Source organism: Chanos chanos, chromosome 5 (genome assembly GCF_902362185.1).
Source record: "Chanos chanos chromosome 5, fChaCha1.1, whole genome shotgun sequence".
Taxonomy (NCBI): Eukaryota; Metazoa; Chordata; class Actinopteri; order Gonorynchiformes; family Chanidae; genus Chanos; species Chanos chanos.
The window spans coordinates 25,286,264-25,307,309 of NC_044499.1; positions in this window are offsets into that span (position 1 = coordinate 25,286,264).

Consider the following 21,046-nt stretch of genomic DNA (forward strand, 5'->3'; position numbering starts at 1 on the left):
CTTATATGCATAATTATCACACCGTTCAGTTGTCTTTTATATGTTCAAACGAGGAGTTGGCTTATTGCTAAATCCAATAAATGACAGTTTTTTCTTTTATTTGTTAAGGATGAGTATTTCAATGGTGGACACTAAGGGCTGGTAATGGCATACATAAATGTGACACATTCACTTACACTCACACTCACGTGTACAATTACGGAACCAGCCGCAATGTGCCAGGCTGATGCCAGCATCTGTGCCACGCGTGTGTCCTGCTGTCATGTCAAGGCACTGTGAGTGTGAGCGTCGGGCAGCTGAGGAAATGTAGGCCAGATCTTAGTCGTCAACTCTGTGAGGCACGAAAAAGCGTGATTAAAATAGTGCGGTGCAGTAAGCGTGTATTTCCCGAATGCCGGTGGTACAGATGAAGTCATTCACGTACACGCGAGTGCTGAAAGACTTTAGGATAATTTTTATAAAAGTATATTCATGTTTTGTTTCATTTTTAGCCCTGGTGTAATCCATGACAGAGAGAGAGATGGAGCACTTGGGGGTTAGAACCTCACTCACTCATTATCTAATCCGTTTATCCTAATTAGGGGGTGATGGCTCTGCTGGAGCCTATCCCAGCATTCGCTGGGCGAAAGGTGGGAAAGGAAACACCCTGGACAGGTCGCCAGTCCATCAGTAGAACCTCTCTGTGTTTGTAAATGTACTTTTAGTATCAACTGTTGGGTTTATTCCAAAGTGTAGCCACTGCCCTAACTATTCTTCAAGTAGCTAACGATAATCCAATAAAGGTGATCCAATAACAGTTGCATTATACACATATGGCCTATGTCAAATCTGGCAAATGTCAGGACACTGCTTCCTGTTGGACTTAGAGTTGAGGAGAGTAATCAGGTCTCAGCTCTAATCTAGCACTTCTGAATTTAATATATCACACTGAATTTACCCCTGAATGTAATATTTAACCACTGAATTTAATGTAGACCCCTGAATGTAATATACCAGCATGTTTTTATTGAACATAAAACTGTCCATAAAACTTTTAAATGGGTTAATAATTCCAGTGTGTAGGCAGATTTTTGCTCCAAGCTTCATCCAGCACTCTTGGTTCTCTGAAGGAGTGTGTGAGTAGAGTTAAAGTAAGCACTACATAATACCTATAGTGGGTTAGAACTATACCATACCTGTAGTGGGTTAGAACTATACAATACCTACAGCGGGTTGCCCAAGCCTGCTTTAGACTTATATATGACAATGTAGAATGGTACAGAATCATTTTCCTTCTATACTTTAAATAGAAATATGTAAATATGTTTTTATTCATAGGATCCTTTGTGATATAGCTCAACATAGAGTAACTTCTATACAGCTAATGGAAAAAAAGATCCAGCACTGATTGAGCAAGGAGAAAACATGGTTTCTCTTTTAATTTAAGGGCAGGTTTCCAGCTGAGTAAACATGAGTATATGTGTGGAAAAAATCAGACTATGTATTATGGAGAGACAGGTGATTGACGGGCCCAGACGGAATGCCTTGTGTGTGAGGGCAATAACATTTTAAAAGCAGCCGTATAATGATGTCTGTGGACTGCCTCTTTTTGGTTCTCCTCTGTTTTACACCACACCTGCTATCATGTAGCACTTGTGAATTAGGCTCTACCCTTTCAGTGTGGCATTTGAGTACAGAGTGAAGCTTTTAATCTGCCATTAAGAGTGCGGGGGGGCTTACTAGTGATTCCTCTCTTCAAATCCACTTCTAACAGCCTCAGTTGTGCTGTGCTCTGAAATCCCAAAGGATTAGTGTGGCCATCACCCATTCCTCAAACATGAAGAGATATCGAGAGGAGAGAGAGAGAGAGAGAGGGAGAGGGAGAGGGAGAGGATGTTTTCCATTCATCCCAGTCTCACCCTGTAAACATCAAACTGGAGACAGAGATGGCAGTCAAAAAGAAAGAGAAAACCAAGAGTCAGGAAAAAAAGCAGATACTCATCATTAGAGGGGAAAAGGGAGGGAGAAAGCAGTGCTGCATTTTCTAGTTCACATACTCTTCATATTTGCAGCCATCTCAACATTCCACGTACCATCTCTGTGAGGGATACGGTGACCTAGATATTTACACAACTATGATTCCAGCTCCTGAACACTCTGCTGTCATCCTTGTGTTGGATGTATCCTGTGTAACAGCTTAGCTGTGAACAACTCCATTTTGATGGCTGTCCATCTAGGGTGAGAACGCATACAGGAGCTAAACAGGAGGCCCTTGCTGTAGGAGCACCTCCTTAACACGGTGGTCCTGAAGGACAGATGGTCTGAACTGTGTGCCAGTGCTGCTCAGTCTCTTTTAGACCATCTGTGGGAGAGTCTAGCTGGAGAAAGCCAGAGCATGCTGGGATGCACTGTTGGAGTCCTCTCAACCTTAAGGCATAACCCAAAGCTTTAAATGCCAGTTATAAATCAAGCAGAGATTCTGCATCTTTTTTTTCAAGAGTATTTTTTTTTACTAAGACATCATTGCCTCTCTGCCGTGATGAAAACGTTGATTTTCATTTAAGTATCCAGTGAAATTTAGATTTTGAAAATGTAACGTTTTGCAGGGTTAAACTGTGGTGTCTTATAAGGTCAGCTGTACCTTCATGAGACACATCTACCATTAAACGTGGAAGATCTCAGACTTTGGTGCATCTCCACAAACATTTCCATCAACAACCACCTGCAGCACAACACACTGCTTACCAGGCCAGAATGTTTATTTTGTCAAAGCTCTAAGCTGAGTTTGTGGTTCTGGTAATGGATTTAGTTTATCCCCAAGAGTGTATGCTTCTGCAACCACTTCAAGCTCCCAAACAGTTGTCGTGGTTGCCATGATCTAGTATGTGTGATTCACAAATAAAAGAAGTATTGATGAAATTTTGAGAGAAATCTTGAGATAGATCTACTGTTAGTGTCTAATTTAACCATCAGTTAAACCTGTATCAGTTTGTAGAGCTATAAAGGAGCAGGTGCACTATATTATCCCATTCTGTCAGTCAAAAAAAAAGAAAAAAAAGAAAGGAAATGTTGAAGAAGACTGATTCCCTTGGTACAGAAAACATTAAAGTATAGCTTAGAGAAATAATGTTTTTGCTTTCATGTAAAATGAACCCTAAAATGAACCCTTTTTATGTACAAGTAATGAGTGTCTAAAGTGGCTTGCTCTGGGGGTTGAATACCACTGAGGCAAGAGCTCTTGGTCTTCTCTCCATCTAAAGTATTGGCCATCCATCATCTACTGACCACCCTGGGTTTCCCAAATGGTTACCATGGTTACCGTAAATCGGTCATTTTGGTGCTGCCCAAAGCAGAATAATTTCAGGCCACCAGGATTACAGAAAAAGAGTGGAAAATATCTCTCTGGCTAGATTTTAGTGTCAATGTGTGTGTGTGTGTGTGTGTGTTTGTGTGTCTGTTTGTGTGTGTGTGTGTGTGTGTGTGTATGCTTTTTCTTTACATTTTCCATTTCATTGTCCAATTCCCTTCCATTTTGTTCAGCATGGAGACAGAGTGAGACAGAAAAGGAACATCAGTCACTCAGCTTGGCAGGGCAGAGGGGCAGAGAGCAGGAAACACATTAACAGAGAGCGACAGAGAGAACAAGAGAGAGAGAGAGAGAGACAGATCAGAGTATTTCATACACATCACTACAATAGCAGTCAATGTTTTGCATCATTGTGTCTTAATTCCGGTGTAAAAATGTCACAAAGTAACAAAAACTGTTTACTTAATGTCATAATTACTAATCATTGCTTTAAGACTTAATTACGCAGGTCCTTGATCTTTTCTCTGGCTTCAGCTATAGTTCTGTGCATTCTGCGTATGTAGTTCTTTGTAATTAGAACAATTTAGCACGGAGTTAAAAGGGGCTGGCATTTCGCAAAATGGCTCTGCGCAGTGTTTTACTCTGTAATACAGTTCTCTACTGTGTGAAAAAGACAAAAAATGGAATTGAAATAACGACACTTGAATATATTCACGATTATGCAGAAATAAACCTATAATATACAGTAAAGTGAAACCAAATGTGTAGGAAAAAAATACATCCCTCATTACTCATTCAAATACAGCCACTACACAAATGCAATATAACCTCCTTTGCCCTGGATATCTGCTTCATCCAATTTTGTATGACAAATATATAGCTTGACATGTAAAATGTGACTGTTTTTCTTTGCTTTCCCTCTTTTGAGCAGCTGTCATTAAGTGAGTAAGGGTTGTGTGTGTGTATGTGTGCGTGTGTGTGTATATGCGTTACTTCATCCTCCCTCTACCTAACCCGGCGCTGAGTCATTGCAGATGGAGGGCATTTTCCTGCCGTTTGGCCTCACTGCTCTTGTGTCGCGTTTCGTTTTTCTGACACACGCTGTCCCTGAGGATGACGGAGCCCTGTGGAAATGCTGGGCCTGTGTGTAATATCAGCGGCTGCCGTCGCACTGTGACATTTCCCCACGCATCACTATCACCGCCCCTGCATCACTTTTTCATGCTTGAGTTAATCTGACAGGAGCAATAGCACAGGACATATGCCTCTATTTACTTACGTCTGATCTGGACACAATTTCCCCTTCACTGGGATTCAGTTATGAACCCAGAGCTATTTCAGCTTGACTTCAGGTCTGTGAGAGAAATATATCCATCAGATTCCATTAGATTGCACACAAACCCTCAGCTGATATGCTGTAAAATTATAGGAGCATATTAGGCCCAGGGTCTCCCACTCCCGCTCCTGAACATCCACACCTTCCCTTGCTCTAGCAAACCTGATTCAGCGCATTAACTAATGATCAAACCCTTTGATTAGGTCAAGAGTGATGTGTTAAAGAGAGAATTACAAAGCAGATCTGCGGATCAGTTGAGCAAGTGTGGGAAACATTGCAGTGGGTTGTACTTCACTGTTTTTCGTCCGAGCTGCTACACTTCACTCTTAATCAGTTTGAGCCAGTATAGTGTAAAATGTGTGTGTGTGTGTGTGTGTGTGTGCATGTGTGTGTACAGAGTTCTTCATAACCATATGGTTGGCCATAACTGTGTGTGTGTGTGTATATTACATGGATGACATGTATATGTCAGCAGCAGAATGTGAGATGCCACAGCAAGCTCAAGCCTCATATACATATTGAGTTATGTTTTGTGGATATTTCATCTGCATTTACTAGAGAAAAACAAAACAAAACCAAACATAAATCAACATAACTTGGAATAACTGAGCTGTAGATCAGATCAGTAATAATTCCACTGTCTAGGAGGTCAGAGTTAAATATCCAAATATAATATTTTGTCTACTGGTTCAAAAGGGAAGAAAAAATAAAAGAAGTAGTAAAGCCCTTATATGAGGTGCAGTTTGTAAAATGTTGCACCCTCTGTTTTCCTGCTCAGTTTTTTTTCACACTTAGCACTGCCAAATGTAAAAAAATTGCACTACAATTTTTACTTGTCACTTTTTTAAACATTTAGAGAGAAATTCATGTAAAATACTGTAATACCTTTTCCAGGAGTAATGATCTGCATTAAACCAAAATTATACAATAATATATTATATAAATATAAATATTGAATGTAAACGTTAAATGTAAATGTAAATGTAGGGTTTGAAAACTAAATATTTTGCAAATACGCTAACTGGCCACCACCCTCAGTGTTTTGCATGGAAATGAAAGTCTCAGCCACATCGGCCAAAGCTGTGAACACCAGAAACAGCCTCGAAATGGTACGGCAGCTGCCACGCCAGAAAAAGAAGAACGGATCAGAATCATGTTATAACGTGAAAAGTTTATTGTGATAACACGATTTTCACGTTTTAACAAGAGAGTTTATGTTGTAAGGCTATAACGTGAAACTCATGTTTGAATGAGGAAAGCGGTGTGCGGAGAACGGATAAACTGAGGAATATGGAATATTTACACGATTTGACATGATTAATTTAATGAAATAACAAGATAAATAGTGTATATAACAAGAAAAGTTTTTAACGCGAGAAGTTTGTAGCGTGTCTTCTGTGTATGTCGTAGCGATATGTCATAGCGTGACTTGTTAGCCTACAACGGGAAATTATCTTGTTTAAACGTGAAAAACATTTTGTTATCCACTTATAACTTGAAACGTTTCGTGTTAAAACGTGATAATTTACATTGTTATAGCATGAAACGTTTCACGTTATAAGGAGATAAGCTGGTCTCGCGTGGAGGTAGACTCCCCGTGATATCCCTAGTGGAAATTCCAGTTGAAATCCGGTAGGTGCACTTCTTTGGTCAGTTTATGGCCGGCAAAATATAATTAATAAAAACTGACCACTAGGAAGGCAGAAAACCTTCTTTAAGCAATATACAACTTTAAAAATTAGTGTTTTTAAATGGAACATGAATTCATATTCCATTTAAAAAGACTTATTTTTAAAAGAAACACTAACGGTTAAAACGTTTTACAAATGACTTGATATTTTCAAAAGACATGTATTCTCTTTAGTGCACTTTGTACGTTGTTAATTGATGAATTGATGAATTCGTTTCATTATATTTCGTTATTTTTGAGTGCATTCTCAATTAACAGCACTTTCTCACCAAGTGCAGGTATTGGGTTTGTTAGACCAGTTGAGACCAATTGTTTCAAGTTGAAATAAATAGCAGACAACACCAGTTACATACCATTGGTTTCAACTGGGTGGAACTGGTGAAGCAGCCACTGCCCATGGCTCTGTTGGTGTAAATGGGTTTTAAATGGTTTCAACTGGTATTCTTAACTGGGCAAACCATTAGAATCTGAAAACCCAATTGGAACCAGTTGAAACCAGTACAGTCCATTTGAGACCAGTTCATCCCAATAGACTAGCTACTGGATTTTCAACTGGAATTTCCACTAGGGATGTACTCCAGAGGGTCGGACTCATTCGTTCTTCTGTACAGCCTCAAGCATTTTAAAATCCCTCTTAGTGTATGCATACTTATTACAATATCATTCACGGTGCTCAATAACAGCAGAATCTCGCTATGTCTCAAGCAAAGAATGAATTAGAACTTAATCAAATTGTGTAAATTAGCCATATTCCTCAGTTTATCCTTTCTCCGCACACCGCTTTCCTCATTCAAACATGGGTTTCACGTTATAGTCTGACGATATAAATTCTCTTGTTAAAACGTGAAAAAACATCTTGTTATCACAATAAACTTTTCACGTTATAACGTGATTCTGATGTGGTTAAGACTTTCATTTCCATGCAAAACACTGAGGGGCGTGGTCAATTAGCATATTTGCAAAATATTTAGTTTTCAAACCCTACATTTACATTTACATTTAACATTTATAGTGATATAATATATTATTGTATAATTTTGGTTTAATGCAGATCATTACTCTTGGAAAAGGAATTGCAGTGCTAAATGTGAAAAAAACTGAGCAGGAAAACAGAAGGTGCAACATTTTACAAACGGTGCCCCATACCCTTACACTGAATGTATTAGGATGCATGTTTCTCTGTTCTCAAGAACATCACACATACTCATTCAGTTAGGGTCAATGGAGAATAAGATTTTTAGCCAGTCAGAATCAGCCAAGAAAAACTAATCCTGAGACAGCTGAACCCATGCCATTGGTAGGCTGAGACTGAGACACTGGGTTGCAGCCTCTGAAAGCTGTCTCTCTCTTCGATTGTGTCTGCAATGTTTTTGCTTTACTGTTGTGTTGTTGTGAACTGCAAAAGACTGCCCAGGCTTTTGGGTTTGGCTATGGGCACCACAACAATGGAGTAGCGATTTGCTCGCAGAGAGGGCTGGTCAAAGGTCACTGCTGATCTATCAATGACAGTCTGACTGTGGTTATAAAAGTCTGTGTTTTAGAGCTGCTGACTGTTCGGAGGAGAGCAAGCAGGAAATAATCTTTTTCATTGTCATTTAGATGTGATTATTTTGGCAGCTTTATTAAGCTAGTCCATCATGGAAAACACAGTGAGTTCAATGCTCAGAAACCCCTTCTACAACCCTCCTCAGCAAGGCCTCATCAATCATCCAGATTAGACTCTTTTTTTCTTTCTCTCCATTAGTTACCTTGTGTTATTGTGTTGTACACAATAGATCTGTCTGTGAGAAGTGCAGTCCTCAGAGATGTGGGTTGGTGTAGAGTGTGTGTTGGTGGTCTGGTTTTTGAGTCTCTGTGAGTGGGGGGTAGTCATGTAGGGGGATAACCCCCATGTAAGAACAAGTTACAGTTATATACTTGTTATGAGCTGTATTGAATTTCACAAGACAAACCTGACCATGTTCTGAAGAGTGATTCGTAATGATCTCCATTTAAAACCAACTGCCGACATTCTCTTGATCTGCTCACTCAACACCAAGACTGCTTGTGAGATTCTGAATTTGTCACTCAAACGAAAATAAGCAGCTAAGTTTAAACATTGAAATCAAATCCACATTGAAATCAATACCGCATGTTCATTTCCACACTTCCTTTTTTTTGACAGTCCTTAATAACTGTGAGAAATCACTTGGTATGTGATCTTTATGAAGATGTAGTTGGTTGTGCTGTAGGGACAGCAGTCCTGTTGCTTAAATTTGATCTTCCATATTCTCTTCGCATTCAGTGATTTTTTAAGAACATTGTCAGTCAGTATTTAAACATGTAAACAGCTCTCCTCTGTAATTTCAGAGAAGTCTACTATACCCTGATGATTTAGCATCTGACTACTCTGGTCTGCTAACTGTCTGACTCATTGATTTATAGATCTACTAATTGGTTGTATGCAAGCTTTGTCTTTGTCATTTGTCTATGTCCACATGCTCTCTCAGCAGGAGGTTTCTCTGAGAAGGTGACGGACACTGCGCTTTTTTAGCCCCTTAACTGCATCCCATCCCATGAGTTTTTCCAATCCCAAGAGGAGTCTGGCGATGACAGAACGTTTGTTGGCAAATTCTTAAGACCGTACATCTGAGCATGTGACACAATTGAAATGACATAGAAATCCTCCTCTTTGAGGCTGCCTGTACCTTTTTTATATGGCATTCACAGTGACTTCCTTCTTTATTTGTTGAGGAGAAAAAGCAAGATCTACTCAAGATTTTTGATGCCATTTGAATGAGAATCTTTGCTTGGAAATACAAATGGGCTAAGATTTGCTTTATATTCAGTGACTGAGTGAGCAGGTGGTTGCCCACACTAAAGACAAAACAGAAGACAAATCCTACACGATGGCTATCTTTGGGCATCTCGTTGGTCACTGTGTTTTCTTTTCTTTGTGTTTTAAATCTCTTTGTACTGATCTGGCCTGAAGTCGAGGTCCATTATGTGGTGCCTTTGTTATTTGTTTTGACAGGCAGATTGAATGGATGATTTTTTTTATGACTGATGCAAAAGAACACTGGTGAAGCTAACAGATAGGGGTGGAGGAGGAGGAAGAGAGGCAAGGTGGAGGAGGGGAGCTGGGATTAAAACCACTGTGTCCAATAAACAAAGTGTCTGTGTGTAAAACACCAGACAGCAGGGATCACGGCCATCTGTGGGAGCTCCCAGATTACTGTAAAATTTGCCAGAAGCCACATGTCAATCATCCCAGGCTGAGCTGAGTAACGATTACAGGACTGGGAACTGGACAGTCATCTACAGACTCACCCAGAGAAGCACCAAAGGAACAAACTAGAGGACCATTTGAACCCATTTGATCACAAATTATAATACTTAGGATCGTTCTGAATCTAAAATATAAATGGATGATTATGGAACATATCCTGTGCTGCCGCTGTGCTTCTGTCTTCTAGTGTTTTACCCCCACTGTATGTCTGCTTACCTTATGCAGTGTGTATAATGTCCGTTTCAAATGCATGTGCAGAAGAGTGTCTGCATTGCCCTTTGAAAGCATACGTCTCCTGAATGTGACTCTGAGACAGTTTGCCTGTGACATTTCCACTGGCCGCAGACTCCTCTCTCCAACCTCTTCATATGATGTCACGACTGCCTATGTACGACATTTCAATGAGCACAAGAGGATGTCAATGGCAAAACACACTGATGATGTATCCAGAGATTAAACCCAGCTGAGGTTCTCAGTCAGACAGTCCAGGCGTTAACAAAAGCTGCAGTTACCGCCAACGGCTCAGGACCCAGCAGTGAAAGAGGCTTTCCCTAATAGATTTTTTATAATGCCACCCACATCCAGAAATAAAAATCAATATAACACGTAGATAAGTGATGGTATGACTCCGTTGGGTCAATATTGAATTTTAAAAAGTCTAGCATTATAAATGGGATTTAAAGAGGATCATTACTAGTCTTCCTGATAACAAACAGAGCTTTGGGATTTTGAAAATGAGTCATGTGTCAAGCAAAACATCTTGAATTGTTTGCCCATCTGTTGCTTATTGTCTGTATTTGTGGATTGTGCCTTCCCAGAGGGCGTTGTAAAAGAAATTAATTGTCTGATAAAGACATATATCCTGTGAGGGCCGCACTATCAAACCCTCACGATGTTGCTGTGTGCGAGTGGACAACTGATCACTATTTCTCCCCCACATATACTGCAATATATTTAATCCCTTTCTCCATCCCCCCCAGAACGCATCGCCCCTCCACATTATCCTCTGTGCATTTTAATTTTTTCGGTCACGGGGGTCCAACTCTCTCCGCCCACTCACCTCATTTTCGCTTCAAACCAGAATAACGGAGCCAAGAAATGTTTAATCTCAGTCTGGCTCTCCGATTGGCTACTAGTGTCGGGGGTTTGAGCCACCTTGAATGTGGGAGAGAGAGGGGTAACTAGGCAACTTCAGTGCCAGAAGCTGAGACACTTGCTTGTGAGAGCAGAATATTCTGGAGACATACAGAACAAGTTTGCCCGGATTCTGTGCTGCAATGAGCGGAAAATGGATATACCTTTCAAATTCACTGAAGGGATAAAAAAAAATGGAGTTTGAGCCGCGCAATTATTCGGATTAAATATGTTACCGCGGAACTACATTCGCCTGAATAGCTAAATAGGTGAGTACAGAACGTTAACCGTTACAGGTGTGAACGCTAAAAGAGATGATGAAGAGGTAAAAGAGATAAAGCCTTTCTTTATTTTCTATTTCTAATAGATCTTCAGATCACGGCTAGGACAAATATACATTATGACCGTGTCCAACAGTGATATGCCTGAACAAAGCTTAGGGCTTGTCAAAACGTATCTCAGGATATGTAAGAGACTAAATAACAGCCAGTTGAAGTGAAAATTGCATTTCCTCGATGAAATATTTTCATGCGAAGTTTGAATTTGTGTCAGATTAATGATTCCGTCGTGTTTTCATTTTCTTTAATGTTCAGTGGACAACATGAACATCGTTGTCCGCTACTCCCTTGATATGAGATTGCACAGTGATTCGTGGTAAAATACTATTTGAATGAAGGATAAGTAAATCACAATTTCATAAAAGTATGTTCTCCATTCTGAGTTTTCTTCTAACGAATTGTCGTACAGTTTGAATGACGAAGCAAAACGAAATGAAGATGGAGTGGGATTGGTTTGTATAGTTTATTGCGATTGGTCCCATGTGCATTACTGTCTTTAAACTAATGGATATGCTAAGCAGTCAACGGAACCCGGCGAATGCAGTGGTCGACTGCGCTGCGCTTGGAGGCTCGCGATGCCAATGCGCTGTCAAGTAAAATCATTACATAAATGACATCGAGAAAATGCTGGTCTGATCAACTGGAAAATATTTTCATGTCGATTACAATCTTTCCAATGTTCCAGTGTTCATGTCATAGTTCTACTTAGATTCCTTTGTAAGACTCGTTTGATAATTCGCGCAACTGTTCGCAGTGGGGGGTTGGGTTGCTGTCGGCTTAGCCGTACCGTTAGACCACATTAAATCACTGTCGTAAACGCCAAGTCATTCGTCCACAGTTGAATAGTGTCAAGAGATATTTGATTTGAAACATCCAACTTACTACACTAGTTCATGTACAAGCTATACTCATTTGGTTTAGTCATTGTTCAATCAAATGAGTCATCTAAAACGACACAGCTTAACGATTTCATACGTCAAGCTGATTTCTCAAGGTTTAAGAACGTCTCCTTATCTTCATTTGGAATCTGACAGTCTTTGGTGGTTCATAAAGGTGCACAGGAGTACTGGTTTCTGACGCAATAATCATTTTCATCATTTTAGATCTCCATACGGTACAGTCATACTATAGCAAATAGGATTTAAGCTATGAATTCAGGTGACCTCTTAAAGAGAACATGTGATATCTGCCCCATTGCTCTGCTATTCGTGATGAGAATTTTAATATGCTCATCTAGCATAGTTACTGGGCCTTATATTCCTGCTACTATATATTTGCACATGCTTAAAAGAAATATGATACAGTCTATTTCAGTGTTTCACGTGTGACTGCATATAAAAGGATAAGATGTCGTCTCATCATTCATACATAGAAGTCTACACTGGCCTGAAATTCCAAATGGTTCTGAACAGAGGTGCGAATGAATAAGTCACCAGTAAGTCTCAAGAGTCTCAAGTGAGTCTCAATTCCAAACTTTATAGTGTCAAGTAGTCAGAAGTAAGTAAACCAAATCACCAAGACACAGCTAAGAATGAAGCAGAGGCACAAATCAGAATGAAGAAACAATAACAAGGGTTCCCTTCAGGAATAACTGCCTTTATGAAGGTTACATTGCCCCTTTTTCTGTAATTAAATGGAAAAAGGTACTGCCTGAACTGAAATCTCACTGGACTTTGAGTAGACAAATACTATTTTGTGCTCTTGTCTTGAACTTGAACATGGAAAATATAACTCTCCAGTTCTGATAGAATGACAGTACACCGAGAAAAGCAAATGTTACATCTACTTAATTTAATTGTGGAAAGTTTTTCCATAAAAATAAATGATGTTCCTTCAAAGTCAAGTAATTTTGTTGATCTAACAAAAGTAAGACAGATGAAATGAATGTAATTTACTGTGGTAACTTAAATTTAATGTGATCAAGTTAGATGAACTTGACTTTATTGAGCAGGTAGTTACTTCAGCTGTCAGTGATGCAGTTTGAATATATGAAATTAACAGATAAATCTAACCTAGCATTAGCTCATCAATGCTAAAACTGAAGACTTAACTGAAAACATTTACAGCCTGTTTGGTCATGACAACCAGTATTTTCAGCATTTATTCATTTTCAAATCCACTTGTTCTAGTTAGGGTAGTGGAGGGTACTGGAGCTGACCAGGAATCAAACCCAAGACCTTCTTGTTGTGAGGCAGCAACACTACCCACTGCACCACCACACAGCTGGCCAAAAGATTGTATTTTCAAAAATCACAGAATAAATGGACACACGTTTGAAAACTTTCCACACAGCAGTGGCTCAGTCAATAAACATGTAAGTATAAACCTAATTACAGATTCTTTGTCATTTAAATGGAAAACCACCTGAAAAACCACAACAAACCTGGCGTTATTGGCATGCACTAACAATTGAAAACCAAGTCCCATGAGACTTGGATAAACATAACTAATTCTTGTGCATTTTACATGACTGGTTTTAGTTGGTTGAACTTTTGGCTTATTTATGCTCTTTCAACTATGACATTTCAAGTAATACATGGAAATTCATGAATATAAGTTATTTCAACTTGATTTATTTGCTTTAAATATATAAACATCAGTTTTCATTTTTTTGATGTGTTCATTTTTTGAAAGTGTAGATTACACTTTCAGATACAGAATCGTTGAATACTGGACAACAAAGCATAGAGATGTGAAAGATGACAGATGAATAAACTGAAGCATAGGGGCTGTTGAGAGTTACTTTAAACAGACATTAAGTAAGTGCTACTCTGGTTGCCATCAGAATTTTTTTTGCAGTGAAGTCTCTGTGTGAAGTTACCAAATTGGAAAAGGTTGCAAATTGTTTATTTTGGAAAGCCACCCCAAGTACAAATAACAAAAAGCATCAAATGGCTCAATTAATTTTCTCATTTGGCACATTTGCAGTTGAAATTCTCAACAGGTTTGTGCTGCTAACAAAAAATGGTGAAATGCTCTCTCAGTGTAATGGTCCTTGGAAACAGACATTAAGTAACTAACAGATAACTAACAAAGTTGTCCCACTACAACAGACAGCATCAGTCTTCCGTCTTCATTTGTGGTGGTAGAGGAAATGAGATGGCCGATGTGGTTTTCGCTAAGTGGTAAAAACTGGTAAAAATGTAAATACCACTGATCTTAAGTCATCTAGATACCCACCTAGTGAACTACAGCACTACTGGTACATGCCTTGTGAGTGGAGCTGAATCGGAGCAATGAAATTTATGCTTACAAATCACCAAAACTGAATGCAAGATTCTTAATCAGTGCTTCAACAGCTTAAATCACTACAGGAGGTAATTTAGCCAGCTGTTGGGCTATCTTCACCAGCTCTGTTATGGCAGAGGTTTACAGGAAGTTTACCCTGCGCAATGACAGCGCCACTGTTCTGTAAAGTGCTGTCCATCTGGTCTAAAATGACACAGTTAGGGATGCACCTGGACTAGACCGTTCCTAAAAATGCTCTTTCAACATTCTCTTTTACATGATGTGCTATTTTGTTGCGCACACACACACACACACACACACACACACACACACACACACACACACACACAGCAGTGATAGATCTATACATAAAACACTGATAAATGTTTTGGTCTTTGTGTGTCACCTGTCTTTATATTAATCCAAAATCTTGGATCACCAAGTCTGAGTCAACAAATTTTTTTTGTCCATTCTGTTAGTAGGACATGAAATTGGAGACTCAAGCCTGTCACTTGAGTTGTCTGCAGTCTGCTCCTTCTGCTATCAGGCTAGAGCCAACAAATTGCTTTAAAGCAATGCTAAAGTGTAAAGATATGTTTCCAAAAATTAAAATGATATCCACTGAATTCATGTGACCCTTGTTTTGTTAACATCCCTTCAGTGCTGAAAGATTATCGATCATGAGTGTCATTCCATTTCTGAGACGTGGTGGAAAGTGAGATACTGCAAATTCACTGTGTGTGTGTTTGTGTGTAGTTGTATGTGAATGTGTTTCTTTTCTAATAGTCTTTTCCCTGAGGCTTGTGAGACAGGGCACAGGATGCCCAAGACATGACTGGCAACATCTGGCATGTTACTCTAGGCACTAAGGGTGAGCTGAGGCAGCCTCATCTGTCCTCCTAACACAACACCCATCTTTGTCTTACACACTCAAAGAGAACAGCCATTTTTGTACTTTTATACACAAAGAGATTATCCATCCCTGCCCTCTGTGTTGAGATTACCAGTTTCTGTCCTCTAGAGTCAAACAGATTATCCATCTCTGTTGTCTGTGCTCAGTGAGAGTGCTCAATGCTGTCTCCAGCACTCACAGAACACCTATAGCCACTCTATAATCACATAATGCTTCATACTTCCCAGACTCAGAGAAACCATCCTACTCCATCTTCTCATGTTTTGGGAGATGCCCATATATGGTTCATCTGTGACATAGGAAAAAAAAACACCAGGGATGGTGCCAGACTAATGAATCATTAAGATTTAGTTGGCCAGGAGGTGTGGAGCCAGCCATATGATTGCCATGTGGTCACCAAAATGTGTTTTTTTTTTCCAAGGCCTGCTGATGAAGGCCCACTGAAACGTACTTTTAGCTTTGGTTTTACACCATCTGCTCAGCTAGAGTAGGATACTAAACAAAAACAAATTAAATTGGTTTTTGCAGTGGATCCAATGAGAATTTTAAACTTTGACTGATTGTCTTGTTTGTTGTTTGGCCGACTGAGGGGTGAGGTATGGCTCTGAATTAGTAAAATACTGACATCTAAACTTTTTTTTACAATAGTAATCAAGTTTCGAGTGTCATCATGTTCCTCATCTGTTTTCTGTTGTTTTCCCACAGTGTCCTTGCTCAGAATAGTGATTTCTTAAATGAGAAAATAAATGTTGTATATGTAGTCAAGGTTACAAATCTGTAGTATTTCCAGAGCAGACAAAAGTTAAGAAAGGAGCTAACATCCTCTGCCAAAACTCAGATTTATATACACGAGGTAGGTAACCCGTTCCTACTTGTGTTCATGAATGTTCTGATGGTTATCCATACGCCTGTCACACTGAGAAATGCTTTTATGGTTAAGCTGAAGTGGCACAATATTTTGACAAAAGAACTGCAAAAAATGGTTTCCATTTGTCAGTTGATGCTTTGTTCACTGAAGCCGCCAGCATCCTGGTAACAGCCTCTTTTACGTTTTTCAGAAGGCAAAAGTGTTGATTTCAGTGCCATCTCTTAGCTCTTTTGTGTCACCCAGGACTTGTGACTGTGTGAAAGCTTTAGGACTAGATGGCAATACTTTCTCACTCTTCTCTTGACAAATATAACCACTGAAGCAAATTATAACGGAAGCCGGCCATTAAAACAGAACTAAGCGCAGAATTTAACATGATGACACTAGGGATGGAATTACGCATCTAGGGGGGTTTTCATTTTGTGTCCAGTTGCCATTTTAATGAAAATAAAAGCAGTGGTAGCATTGTAGGAATCCACAGCCCATTATCCTGACTGCCAGACAAACACATTACTCCTGGGATCCTTGACTAATATGGTCGACTAAACATTTGAGTGGTTAATCAAGACAAAATAAAACCACATTAAATGAAAAATTTAAATCACGTTTAATGGGTCAGAGGTCAAAGAGCATTCTCAGAGTCATTGTGATGAATACAGTGCAAACATGGGCACTTTAGCTCCCAGCAACTGTTTGAAAAGGTTAAGCGCTACGGTTTTTCATTAATGCCAGGAGGGCTGTGTTGTGCAGTGACTCCACACTTGCCTTACCAAGCACATCAGTCAGCCCCCTCAGCTCCAGTCTCCAGTGGGCGTCTGAGCCGAGCCCTGGGTTTCTCTCAGCTCTGCATGCAGTGGAGAGGTGCTGGAGTGGAACAGAAGAACTGATTACCGACCATGACACAAAAAAAACAGGTCACAGACAGGAACTACTGTGATAATGCTGTCATTGTTTTTACACATATGTTGGTAGACTCAACAACAGATGCGGTTCAAAATTTTGGTTCTGGACCAAAAATAATCTGTTATGAGACTGTTATTGAAAAAGCTGATGATTGTTCTCTCTTGGTGTGGAGAAATCTTTCACATTTTTCTCTGTATAAATCAGAATGGATTGATATATTTTTCGTCATTGCTGGCAGTGTGCTAAGCTTGGCTGTTACATTAATCATTAGCACTTCGGGGCACAGAACATATTGAGATAGCAGAGATTTCACACCTCCAGTGAATTCAGGTGTTGACATGAGTTTAATCATTGTGGTGTGAACTGAAAAAAAGACAGCCTGTGGTGTGTGGGGACTAATTAACTTCACAGATGAGATTTTACAGTGGGAGGGGCCATCTTATGTGTGAATGACAGATGCACCAAAGGAATATGGGCTGTAGGTATAGAGGTGAACACCACAGAGTGTGATGAATATGATAAGTTGTTCTAGTGTTTTAGTATGTTTGCAATTATTCTAATGGATTTGAAATGGAATTTTAAAATGCATTTAGCTGCTGATGGACCGTACACTGCATCTTAGTGTCTGTCACGAGACTTGACTGGAGACATGTTCAGTGTGTGGAAATTCAGTAAACGTGCGAAGAAATTGAAGGTCTTTTGCCCTTGATGGAACTGAGTAAGGACTTATTCCTGAAACATTAGAAGCAATTCTTGAAACATAAGTGAAATACAGCAGCAAAAAATGCATATTTTTGTGAAAAAGAAAAAAGAAAAAAAACAAAAAAATAAAACTTATGTGTTATGGAAAATAACATTAGATTTGGGTAATTTGGGTAACCAGTTAATACTGTTCTTTTTTCTGTTTCTGTTCACAAAAAAGGTCAGAAGTTGAAAATGCTCAGTTCTACTCTACATTCCAGTCTAGTCTACTGTGTAGTCTACAAGACTTCATCGTCTACATACTTCAGCAAATGATTTTATTTTTTTAAATTGAATTCAGTGGAGGTCAGTAAATGAAAATTACTGCAGAAATTAAACAAACAAAAGTGCTGATAATGAATCCCACACACCCCTGCAGCATGTCACATGTTTAACCAGAGGATTATGGTCTTTGGCCACACAAACTGCCAGTGCTGTCTGGCTTGCCAAGTGAGCAAGGGGAATGCATAGATAAAGACAGTTACTTTATTCCAGCCTGGGTTATGTTATTGCAGTCAGTGTGCTGATGGCTTAAACTGACAAATTATCATTTTTTAGCATGGAAAAGAACAAAGTGAAAAATGTGCTTTTATTTGGTTTTCAGTTGTCCAGGAATGTTGTATGGCAGATGGAATGCAGGAACAGAAATGTTTAATGCTTATTCTGCTCAGAATGAACTGATTTTCCAGTTAAAACACTTAAGTAAACCTAACTAAAATAATTAAAACAACTAAAGGGACCTAATTTCCTAAGCACTCAGTCATCTGAAACTGACAGAATGTGCTTTAAAAACGAGGTGTTTTCTGTGGGGCTTATGTATTCTGTTATAAGATGAGCAGGAAAAGAAAGATGGTTTGGAGAGAGGAGCAGAGGGTCCATTTGGCTCTAGAGGAGCTGGGAACTCCTCAGGGCTCCCATTTTGGATGTCTCCCAGTACCTTTCGTCTAAGTGACGTTTCCAAACTCATACAAAAACAGACATACAAAAAACAAAACAAAAACAAAAGCAGATGTGATTGTGAGTCGGCAGGGAACACCTCAGGGTTACTACATGGTTCCATGGAAACCGTGGAGGTTTGGCCTCATTATGAGTGAAGCCCAGTACTCTGACCTTGGCCTAGTCTCGAAGTGCATCCCTCGGGCTCAGTGAACATTACTGTCCTCTGGGAACATGGAAGAAATGAAATCTAATGACATGTTAGCCGTATATGTAATCAAACGTAACATGCTTAGAATTTCAAATTTGTCAATAGTGTTGGAGTTAATAGTGTTGTTATTAATTTATGATCTCTATCTCACACATTAAAATAAATTCCCCTGCAGGGAAGAGTCATTTCTTATTCCTTTCCATACCATGTTTCCTCATTATCAGCACTTTCTGCATAGATGCCTTATGCATAGCATCACTGTCAAAGAAATAAAACTGTCTCTTTATTCTTTTTTTCTCGCTTTTAATAGTTCATTTCCCACAGCCATCAAGTTGTGATTCATCTCTGTTGATGTCGCGACTGGACTGATACACCATTTTAAAAAATCATGATAAAAAAAATGCATTTTAATATTTGTATTACTGTATTCAGGGCATGTGTCTGCGTTTGAGATTCTAGCACTGTGGCTTAGGAAAGCCTTTACTTTGACTCACAAATGAGAGACAGTGTAACTGTTCTGCCCGCTTAATTTTGTTTACCAGGGGCATCCACTGAACCTTATGCGATGAGGCTTTGTTTTTTGGAGACGGGTCAGACGAACCAGCTGAAATACAGAATGCTCTGTTCCGTGCTTGGTTTTCCCCCTCGATGAGCAGCACTAACAACGCCAGTACTTTCCTCTCTACCGTCTTTTCCTTCACCTCATGTTAGCTGTAGCTGCTAGAGTTTGTAGAGCTTTCGTTTTTCTACTGTTACCCCACAGGGTATTATGTAGGCATCTCGAGAGACATTTTCCCCTCTGCGTGAACAGATAGTTTAATGTTTTATTCACATTCTCTGTATTAACACTCCTTGTCTTGTCTTTCTTGAGGGGTAATGGATTATGCTCTCAAGAGCAGAGACATGCAGCATTACCAGATTGTCTGCAAGTGCCAAGAACAAGACAGAGTTAACAAAACATGTTGAAAAATAAGTCGAATTTTTTTAACACTAAAAAGGAGGACACAAGTAGCACAGGACAAAGGCGTGGCTACCTTGGCTATCAGCATTGGCAAGAGAAAGCCTGGGATATTTCTGGAAGAGCAGGTAGCTTGTGCTTGATGCCTCTGTCCTGGTGGAATAATGAGAGGTTTTTGTTCCAAAGCCGACTGGTGCTAGGTGCTTCAGTAAGTCTTTGTGACAAGTGCTCTGGCCTCAGGGTACACCAGCCTGTGTCTGAAACACACACTCACAGATTGCTCCAGCCTGCCAAAACGCACTCTCTCTCTCTTTTAGGACTCGACTCTTCTGCCACATTCATTGTGTGGGAACAGAGGCAAGGGCTTTAGTTGGTAGTCCGAGGTTTTGGGGCAAACAACTCAATTTGTGAACAGATGAAGTAGTATCTGTGGTCAAATGAAACCTTCTCAGGACTGCTGCTAAAAAGCTTGCTTTTCACTCTTTATATCTAGAAAACAATATCCTGGCAAACAACACTGGTTTTCATGTCACTTAGGGGAAAATGTTAGTTTTGTTCAGCTGCTTTTTTATGTGTCCTAACACCATCATACTTTGGTCTTTTTGCTGCTTTAACTAAAAAATGGCAGAAAGTGACTGAGACAGATTTCTGGTTTTGGCAAAGAGAGCCAGATAAGATCTGGCTGTAAATGGAACAACAGCAATAAAATTCTTCCTATTTTGAACGATCTCTTGTCGTAGCGGAGCCGTGAAAGCCAGTGAGACTGGTACTAGAGTGAACGAAGTGCAAATGAACAAAATGAATGTGTGTTCTTGGGAATGACTCAGACCAGAATGCCGCTGATGTTCTGTGACAGCACATAAAATTAGTTTCTCGCAGGGGGACTCTCCTGCCATATTATGTAGGCCGCGCTTCCAGTCATCATTGTCTCATATGGTATCAAAGTCTCTCCAGACTAAGAGAAAGAGCGCCTGACATATTTTATGACATGTCCCCACACACTGCTCATCTGTCAAAGAATATGGTTGTGCTGCTCCTTTCAATTACTGAAATATATCCACACAGAAAATGTTTTATTGACAATTTTCCTAACCAGGAATGTGACCGACTTCATTAAATATAGACAAAGACGGACATTTGTTTATGTATACATATAAAAAAAATCTGAGTTTTTGTTATGCTGAAATGCAGCAGATGAGGAGCGCAAATCGGCGTGGATGATGCTTGTTAGTGCTG